The 10907-nt window shown below is 29.4% G+C and overlaps 1 protein-coding gene across 1 annotated transcript in view; it reads left to right on the top strand.

Annotated features, from left to right (window-relative positions):
* The first annotated feature begins 8799 nt into the window (after window positions 1–8799).
* Window positions 8800–10907, top strand: part of LOC117167453 (tyramine receptor 1-like) — a 365191-nt gene continuing 363083 nt past the window's right edge. The window contains exon 1 of the mRNA XM_033352408.1: window positions 8800–8867. The gene's annotated coding sequence lies outside the window, so the exon portion shown is untranslated. The remainder of the gene's footprint in view (window positions 8868–10907) is intronic.

The following is a 10907-nucleotide window of genomic DNA, read 5'->3' as shown; positions in this document are numbered from 1 at the left end:
TAGCATATTCTAGAATAAACTGGTTATTTAGATCATAGGGATGAAAAATTAATGAATCAGAATAAATTCTTTAAGTAAATGTAAGTAAAATCAAAGTTGAATCAAAATGTTTCTCGCAGTGTGGCGAACTAGTATTGGGATCGCTTGGCGCGACAGTTCACACGATTTATCTACTTAGACTGACTGTAATTGCAGCAATTTTCTATCATTTGTCAATTAAATTTTGCTCCACAATGTATTTAGAACGTCTAAATATGCTATATACTTAAGGAGAAAAATCAGTAAAATTGCATCCATTTGGAATAATAATTTATCTCAATAATTGTACATTGTTTGTATATATGAATAAAATTGCCTAGATGTAAGATCAAAAGCGGTCCTCCGCTTTGAAAATAAATATTATCACCTGTCTAGTTGTTAGGAACATTTTCAAGTATTTTTGGTAATCCCTCATTTAATTTTTTTTAATTCCTTCATAGAAAATTTCTTTATTACTGTGTGGATGAATTTAAAAATGTATAACTACTTATCCTATTTTTGTGCTTACTTGGAAACAAATGTGCTTGAGCAAATTGTAGCGTAATTTTGGCGATTGAATCGGACGCCTAAAACTATTTCATTTAATGAAGCGGATAATTTTTTTTACCAAAAGCTATATGTGGGAAGAACTCTACATAATTATCAAAATTATGATCATTTTGTTATATTTTGTATTGTTGATATTAAAAAAAATGTTTTAGATGTGCAAACATACTTTTCTTTTCATTAGCGTCAAATTATCCAATTATTTTCAACGTATTTATTCCGCCCTAATAGCGGAGCTATTAATTCTTTAAAGTACATTTTAATTAGAGAGGGTGCAATTTGTTGGTTAAAATAAAAAATAACGTTTTTAAACGATTTCTAGGTATTATTGTATAAAAATAACGAATATGCTTTTATACTTAGTGAAGAACATTCCAGTACGCAGAAACACAGCTTAAAGCTGACAGATAAATCCGATTATGAAAATTCCAAGGTTCTCCCTTCGGAAATGTCGAAAATCCGATATAATATATACGTGCATGAATATATCCTAATTTGAGGATCATATTAAATTCAAAAACTATCTCTTTTTTATATCATTTAGACAATTTTTTTCTGATAATATTTCTGATAATTTCTAAAGGATACGAATTTACAAATATTTAAAAAAAACCATAATATTTTATAACACTCCGTAATATTTGAGATTCCTCCAAAACAGTCGATATCAATCTAAAATATTCAAGATAAGTTAAAACATTTAAGCAATACTCAAATTTATGTCTGGAAAAGTTAAGAAATTTATAGAATATTGTGGATCGTTCTAGAACACCTTTGGACGTATCATACAATTATAGAATATATTGAATTCTTCTAAAAATGAGGAAAGATTCTAGAAAATAATAGAATGCTCTACAAAAGTCTGAAAGTTTCCAGAATATTTTAATTTTATTATAACATTATATTATTAAATTATGTCATAAACTTATAACATTATAAAATGATTAAAACAATTCTACGGATTATTATTGTAAAATATTCTACTTTAGTTTCGAACTCTTCTCTAATGCATAAATAAGTTTTTGGAGCCAAAACTCAAATAAATAGAAACAAATTTAAAGTTTAAATTAGCTGTGTTTCTGACTCTGTGAGATTACTTTTAAAGCCGATAATAGATTTTATTATAAAAACAAATTATAATTCATGGAGCGTAGAATATATTCTTTTCATCATAAATGATGAAAAAGGTGTAAGAATTATGCATAAAGTTCAAAAATTTCCTAATGCTAATTGAAGTGACAACTGAAAGAACTTTGAATTCAGATAAATTGGAATTTCTCGGATCGTCCGTCATCTCAATGATATGTCATATTATTTAAATGTTTAATAGCACAATGAAGTGAATTTTAAATTGCATAATAATGCTAACAATAGAAGTCATTAGAATTAATGTGGAAATAAAGAAATTAAAAATAATGTCGAAAGAAGTAAAGTATTATAATGTATACAGTGCCAGGAAGTAAATATTCTGTATAGTGAATAGCACTATTTAATCAAATCGCTTATAGAAAAACATTTCAATGGATGTGTATTTTTTCTCTAAAAAGAACTTTTTCTCCTTAAATTTAAACTCAATTAATAGAAGCCAATAATAAAATCGAACTATGTTTTGTAACAAACTCTACGACTATATATTTGTTTAAAATTCATGTCGTTTGGTAACGTTATTTTTAAATTAGAAGGAGAACTATTCTATTTTTGGTTTAAAACATATATATTTTAATGTAATTGAACAATTGGGTTTGAGCTTTATATATTTTGTTTAAACATTTGAATTTGGTAGGAAGTTAATCTTCCTATTTAAAAATTTATGTGTTCAGGTTAAAAATCTATTTAAAATGTCAGAATTTTGTTGAAAGTTCAATTACTTTGTTAAAAATTCAAGTATTCAGTCAAAATTACATTTTTCTGTTCCTATTTTTAGAACCTGGAATATATACGTAAATATAGAATTCTACTCCATGAAAATCCCCTAGCGTGCATATTAATAATATTAAGTGATTTTCTAAAATTTAAGGCAAAAGGCTCGTTGGGATACTCATATAGAGAATTTTTTGAATTGTTTCCGCGGGAAATTCAAATTTTTAAAAATTCATAAATATTTCGAATAATTCTTTTAATACGAAATAGGGTTCGCGAGCGACTTAGAATTGTTCTATGAGATGGGCTTTTAATACTCTATTATATAAAAAATTATTTTATAGAAATAAGTATGACATATTATTCTTTCTGGACTTCAAATTTTTGCGAATGAGGGATGCCGCAATGTGAACTGTTAAACATGTGACTTGCCGCGGGTTAGTATGATTCAACCTCAATTTATGATTCAAATCTGGAGTGTATAAGATTTCATAGAATTTTAGAGACAAACTCTTGTTAGAATAGTATAAGATTTCTCGCAGGATAAAGTTAGATAATATTTTCCATTCCAAGAACTTGATCGGAAGTTTATTTCCAAATCTTAAGGTAAAGTATGGTGACATGAGCATATAAAATAGAGGCTGTTATTATTTGATATACTCGTATGGCTATGCTCCGGGACAATCTAACCTCAAGGCGATTCAATGATGCGCGATTCAAACAACACACTTTTGACAGATTTTTGCGATATGGACCATCAAAGTTGGAGAGAAGTTGAAAGCATTAAAATTAACAGCAATAATTTGTTTTCCACTCTAAACACGACTGATTCTCCTTAAACTTAATTTTTCTTGATCCAGTCACTGATGTGTTTCTTCAATAATTCTCTGAACGGTTAATATTATTCTTCATATTAATTCAAAACACAAAAATTTGCCCCTTAGACACCAACTCACCAAAACATAAATTTGCTGATTGACACCTCACCTCCCTATTTTGCACAATATTTGTTTTGACAGAAAACAGTTCACTGACTCTCTTGTGCTTGCTGGGCAGTCTCCCTATTTGTAGCTCTTCCTACTTGAGAGGCGCGCATCTAAATGGCACGACCGGCTTTTGAATATCTTTTATACACTGGCGTGAACATTATTTTCTGGGAATATTTATATTATTATTATTTTATTACACCATTAAGCCATTTCCCTTTCGGGGTAGGCGTGACTCGCTCGGTAGGGGAAAGGAGTAGTGTGTGGAAGGGATAGAGATTTTTAAGATTGATCCAGAATTCTCGTGCTATTTAAGTAAATAACACGTTCGTTCCGCAACACTGCTCCGACCCAGGTTGCTGATCAATCTCTCTAGCAATCACCCCAAGCGAAGAACCTCACGAAGTCGTTATGTAAGGTTCCCCCACTTGGGTCCATTAGTGGCCAAGGTCTTTTGCTTCAGACGTCATTCACTCTACTGACACTCTTTTTATTAACTATTTGCCGCCATACTTTCCTGTCCTGGCATACTTCTCTAGTTTCTTTTATGTCCATGCATTTTTTCATGCAGACTCTCGTGTTTCTGTGACTTATGTCTCTTCTAACTAGGGTCATGCAATTTAATATTGAATTATGCTACTTTTTACGAAGCCTTCATTTACATTTTGATTTAAATTAAATCTTTCAATGAATAAATAAATTCACACAGTGTATCACTTACCGTTCGCATGTCACTGACTGGTGTCTTTAAGTTAAACTTTTTTATGGGCGGTATTAAAAAATCTTTAATTTAATTTCCCTTGGAAATTATTTTTTCTTTAAGGTTCATGTAAAGACTCTATTATGGTTCAGCTTATGCAGCTTAAGTGCACATACGTTCATATATTACTGCATGACGTGCCTAATAGTCAGGAGACTCACTATAAACAGGTCTAGCTTAATATCAGATATGTTTCAAAACCAGCGCGGTCCTATTCGCACACAGTCGTATACGACTGTATTACATAAGGGTGATTGCGGGGTGCTGTTTCTGGGGTTTCCAGTATGCGCGCAACCGCCGCGTCGGTAGCATCGTGTTGCTTTGTCACGTGCGACTCAGCTTCCTCTTAAACTTTCATTAACAGTCTTATACAATTATCACTCAAAAATATATTAAAGTAATAATTTAATTTGGAATCGATTTTAATTTTTGAGAATTTATAATTGAATTGTTTGCTTTCGCGACGTTTAAAATTTAAAGAGTGTGTAGAATTAATAATAAAAGGGTGAAGATTAATAAATTTAGAGATGGAATTACTAATTTAGATTTTTTAATTATTTGTGCGAATACTGTTTATTAAGAGTTCTAAAGATTCAATTTGAGAGAAGAGAATAAAATTGGGCGAAATGTTTCAAAACAAACTATTCTGAAAAATAACAAATAAAATACTCTTTCAATGTTTGACAGGAAATTATCGCCCGAAATCGGAGTGTGTGTTGCCATCCGTGAAACGCTGTGTACTTGAGAGTTTAAAATCATTGAAGGTACTGAATAAATTGCAAATTAATTATTTTGTTTTTTTCGATCCTAAATTTCTAGTTTGTAATAAATTAAAAAATAATCGAAACAAATTTAAGATTTTGTAATTATGAATAATAATACAACATCTAATATTATTAACACTAATGATATTTTTAATGCTTAATTAATCTTATTTTACGGACATGAAATAATGAAGATCAATTTTTATAAGTTTACAGACAAGGGTTAATATTAGCCAGCTTGAATTTTAGTTAATTAAGAATTTAAAGCCTTGTATCGCTATATAATTGAAACTTTAATAGCGATTACAACTTAATGTATGCACTTTATGGGACACCTCTGGCTTCGGTGGGTCAACCAGGTATTAATATTCAGTTTGCTATTAAAGAGATAGTTTGAATTCGGTTTCTAATACCGATATCAATTTCAAAATCAATATCGTTTAGCAAATTGTTTCTTGATTGTATGATTTCTATTAATTATAACTAAAATTAAATAAGGTTATATTAATAAAACGAGAAGTTTTTGGTAAGCCTCGACCATTTTCAATATAAAAGTGTTTGAACTAATTATTTTAATGAAGAGATCATCTTTCTGGTGATTTATGATTTTTTCGAAGGCGAATCGTTTAATAAATAGAATGTTTTTATAAAAATAGAATTGAATTTGAGATATTTCAAAAATATCTCCATACTTTTTTTTATCAGTTTAAGACGTTTTCAAACTATCAAAAAGTGGTGAATAATCATGAAAAGTCGAGTGAAAAAAGATTTTAATAACCTTAACGACAAAAAACAATTTTAATGTGGAGTTAATGTACAATTATACTTTTTCAACGATAATTGAAAATATTCAAAATAAATATATCAATTTTAAATATTTTAAAAAGGGATCAACACTTTTTTTAATAAGACAACTTTTTAAACTATATAACATGAACAAATAATAATAATAACAAGTCAAGTGAAAATACGATATAATAACATTAATGACCAACATGTTGATACGATTCAACCTCAGGAGTCCTAAAATGATGTTTTAAAAAATCATTCGTGTGCGTGTTTCAATAATATTCTTTTTATGATAACTCGGAAACAAGTTGAGCTAGGGTTATCAAATTTTAATGGAATGTCAATGGTTATTTTAAAAAAATCTATAGGTTAGAATTTTCTAAGAGAAAAAAGTGCTTAATGTTTAAATTATATGATATTTTAAATAAAAATTTATTCCTTTTATTTAAATTAATCTATTGAATTACGTAAAAATCATTTCAGTTCTACAAGCAATAAACATTTGAGAATAGACAGAAAACTGATGAGGAATAAATTTAAAAAAAAAAACAAACAAGGTTTGAATTTCGTTTAGGATTGAAGCTCCTTTTGTGAGGTTCCTAAAAAAGTAAATCCATATTTTATTTTCACCCAAACAATGTTTTGGGGTTCCGCCCACATGTGGATGTGACGTATTCATTGATTTTTGATTTTGGTTCCCCAACCCTTTCCAACGTTCTCCATAAAACTACCCTATAACGAAGATCGAGTATTTTGCAGTTATTGGTGGTAAATATTACTTTTGGGTATTATTTTTTGACAGGTTAGTTTTGTTGGTGAAAAAAAAACAAGTTTTATGTATTATTTTCTAATTGTTTAAACAATAATTTTTTACATTTTATTCGAAATGATCGGTATCGCGACAACGCTATAAACCACTTAGGGAATATAAAAGATCAGTACCCTGATTTAATTTTTTGTTAATTGTTAAATCAATTTTTTATTGCTTAAGTAAGTTTTGACTGGAGAAGCGCTGAAAAATGTATTTTTTTGCAAATTTTTGAACAATTTTAATAGAATTCTAGTATGTCCTGTATTTTTACCACTTACTCATCATTGCTGGAACAAGTTTCATTTGTTTCAACAATTTTCTTCGGGAAAATCTGTTTATTTCAGTCTTCAACCAAATTGCAAAGAGGAATGATGAACTGTTATATTTATTAAATGCCAATTTGAACTTACCAAATTAGCCTAAAGAATTTCAAATAACAAATTATGAATGGTAATTCTGTATTTCTTTATAGACTACAAATTTTGAATCCTTTTTAGTGTTTTTACAGCGTACGCCTTCCATAGTTAACTAACTAGTTAATACCTTTAAAAAAATTGAAAATTTGGCCCAATAAAGTATTTGACCTGATAAATATTATTAAAGCAATTATGGGGAAGTAATGCAAAATGTCATTACAGCAGTAGTCAATGAAATTTGTTAGATAATTAGTAAAATACCTACACTTCACTGCCTCTTTCTAGTCAAAAGTTACATTTCAACAATGGAAAATTATGTCAATAATTCAAAATAAAGTAAATTAATCGTTATAATTTAAACTAATTAGATGGTTTATGTTAGTCACAGATGGTCTAGATTTAGAATATTTCGTCGAAAAAAATTGTTTAAAAAATGATAGTTAAGTGGGAGAAATACAAAACCCATTACAGTTCTATTCAGTTTGTTGAAAAAATTGCAAAAAACCACACGTTTCTGCATTTCTCCAGTGAAAAGTTACATTTTAGCAATCAAAAATTGATCAATAAATTACAAATAAATACCATGTGCTGTACTGATATTTAAATTGCCTAATTATTTTCCATAATTGTGACGCTTCAAATAATTTGCGGTAAAATGTAATAAAATTGTTTTAAAATATTCAAATGCTATAAAAATACATGAAACTTTGAAATTTGACCAGTAGGAATGATCTGTGATAAAAAAATAAACTGAAGTAATATTTACGATTAATATGCTAATATACCAATACTTTCCATCTTCAATTAGAGGGTGATATTTGAGAATGCTGGATAGGATTTAGGGGGTAAAAATAAAAAAAAGAATACATGTGTCACATTCTGGGAAGTGATTTTGAGAATTTCATGTACTTTTCACTAGTTTTATTGAAATTTACGCCTTCCAGTCTCATATTCAAAAAAAAAGGATGTTTTCCCCACACAGAAGAACAAAGTGATCATTTGTATGGCACCTCATTTGTTATGCACTCGAAACAAGATTTTAAAAAAATGAGAATACTTTAAGTGTGTTAAAAATAAAAAAAATAAATATGGATCTATTTTCTTTTGGGAACCTTGCAAGATGAGCTTTTATACCAAACGAAATTTGAAGGTTTTTACCATCCTGATGAGAAAGCATAACAGTTTTCATGTAATGATCACTAATAAAGATAAACCATATAATAAACACGCCAAAGCTACTTTGTAGCAGTTTTTTCGTTTTAATTATGAAACACTTCAAAATCATAAGAAAAAAGTATTCTGTAAAGAAAAGTAGAGTAAAAGAAATTTCAGGTGGAAATTGTTTTAGGTTCGTCGTGGTTTCCTATTTTAAACTAGATTTACTTTATTCTACAAAAAAAATGTGTCAAATTGTCATTTTATCCAGCGAGAAAAGCAACAGTTTCGAAATTCTGCTCTCTGATGCATGAAGAACGATTCAGCGCGAAAAGCGATATTTTTCTCTCTTAAGGAGAGGTCGGGAGATGAGTCAGCTTTTCGGTGAAATTTCCAGTTTGAGTACTCATCTATAATGTCCTGAACAGAATGTGCAAATTTCCGGCCTTATAGGAAGGAGCGATTAGAAATCAGCGCTAAATAGTGTAATCAGATTCCAGTGTGTGAAAATATTGGATGGAATGTCAGTACTACTTTGATGATTTATGCTACATATGAATGGACCGATTTCAAACAAAGATAAAGTTTGATCTGTGTCGCGAGGTGCGCGAAACATGTGGTACGTTTGCTAAAATATTTCCACGCCTATCAGTAATCTGAACATTGCTGTGACAACGCTGAAAATACATTATTCGACGTGACTTAATTGATTTAGGAAGATGAATTCTTTGAATGAATTTGGTAAGTTTAAATTGTCATTTAATAAATATAACAGAGCAAAAAACTTTTTCTGGGCGATCCATGAAGTGTTTTCACATTTGTTTCAGGATAAACTCGTACGTAAAATATAATCTCTGTGCACTAGGGTGGTCCAAGAATATTGCGAAATTTTTTTCTCACTACAGGGTGAGTCACCCCCCTTCCTTCCAAGTTTCCATTTTTGTTGGAAATAAATCAGTATTTTTTTCAAAATTCAAATATTAACACGTTCCACCGTACAGTGGGACCAAATGAGGTGTCCTTGGACAAATTAACTTTTAGCCCAAACTATTCAAATGATTTTCAATTTTTTTAAAAATTAAAGTTGTCCTGGCATATTTTTAAAAAAACTTGTTTAGTTTTTTTATTTAACAACGATTTGCTAAAAATAGAATAAATGTATAAAAATGATGTAATTATTCAACATAATATTGCATAGGACACTGATTTGAGAAAAAATTTGACATCTCTGGCTGAATTTTTAGAAATCTTGTAAATAAAAAATAATTAATTGTATAAATAATTACATTATGTTTTTAAAAAATGTAGTTTTTGAAGAAATGACCATATTATCATTTCAATAAGAAAATGTGATTATTTTTTACATTTTTTTGTAAAGAAATAATTGTTTAAATAAGTTACGTTTATTTTAATAACTAAACATTATTTAAAAAGTTACGAGAAATATTGAAAAAGTAAATGTTATTAGTATGGTTTTATTTCTTATACAGTTCTCTCCAATCCCTAAAATATTTCGCACGATTTGATGAATCCCTGGACTGGAGCATGAGTTCAATTCTTCGAAAATCCAAAATTTCCCCATGGTAATCAAAGGCGTTTTTGAAGTGCCCGGTAGCACATTTTAATAATGGAATTACCAAAAAAATTACTGATTCACTTCCTCCGGAAATGGAGAACAATTGGGGGGGGGGGGGACTTTCCCAGTAGGTTGAAAACCCCTTTTTGGACGACACTAATGTGCACCTTTCAGTATTATCTAATATAAAATAATAAAGTATCCACTGTAAAGTGCTAAATCAACTCTACATAAACTTACTTTTTAATATATTTAAAAATAATATATCAGTGTACCGACTCTACATACCAACATCACGTTTTACGTGAAGTAGAGGAGAAATTTTTTAAACAATCCAGCCTCTTTTGAGAGCTACTAGTCTTGAACATAGAAGAAGTAGAATGTCAATCGGACTGGGAATTTGGCAAATAATTCAGAAAACAGTTTGTCGAGTATCAATTACTTCGTGGATGTAGGTTTTCTCGAGTAAGGAAAAGATCAAGTGCACTGGTGACCTTTCGACACCACAATGAGTCCGTAACGGTGTTCGATCTTGTCCTGAAGAAGGTATGAAGACAAGTCGTGAATTTGCATTTGATCGAGAATTAAAAGAAACGATCAGAACTGATAATAATGGTCGTTTTTTTCTTATATCTCATTTCATCTTGTATTATAATAATTTTCTGGTCGAAATATTGATGAGTTTTGATCGACTGTCGTGTTGCTGTCAAAAATTATACTTCAGAATGAATGATCTTTATATACATTTTTAAATCTATTCATATCAGGTGACCAGTTTTTTTTTTATAAATGAAATTTTAGAATTTGTTTATATATATTACCAAGCATTATTTTACACTCAATACTGCACAGGTATTTTGAGATAATTGTATTCTGCTAGGTATCAATATGTACATTCTTAACCAAAAGTTAGTAATAAACTAATCAATTAGTTCAAGATATATTTCAGACATGATTGTGTTTTACAGATTCTGTTTTTTCTGCTAATAAACATGTCATCTAAGAATTTACGGTCATAAGTAGCCTCGTTCATTCGTCATTTAATTGGTTACTGTATTTTTTAATTATAAGAGAACTTTTTGAGAAAGTTCGTTCGGAGGGTACAGGTGTACCAGGTGTATACATATGAAACCGGTATTTTTTCAAGAAAAAAACACATTTATTTCAAGAGAATGATAACAAATATTTTATTCAAAGTATGCGCC

The sequence above is a fragment of the Belonocnema kinseyi genome, chromosome 2 (assembly GCF_010883055.1).
Source record: "Belonocnema kinseyi isolate 2016_QV_RU_SX_M_011 chromosome 2, B_treatae_v1, whole genome shotgun sequence".
NCBI lineage: Eukaryota > Metazoa > Arthropoda > Insecta > Hymenoptera > Cynipidae > Belonocnema > Belonocnema kinseyi.
The sequence above is the reverse complement of the archived record's forward strand: the minus strand, read 5'-3'. Positions and strand labels throughout refer to the sequence as shown.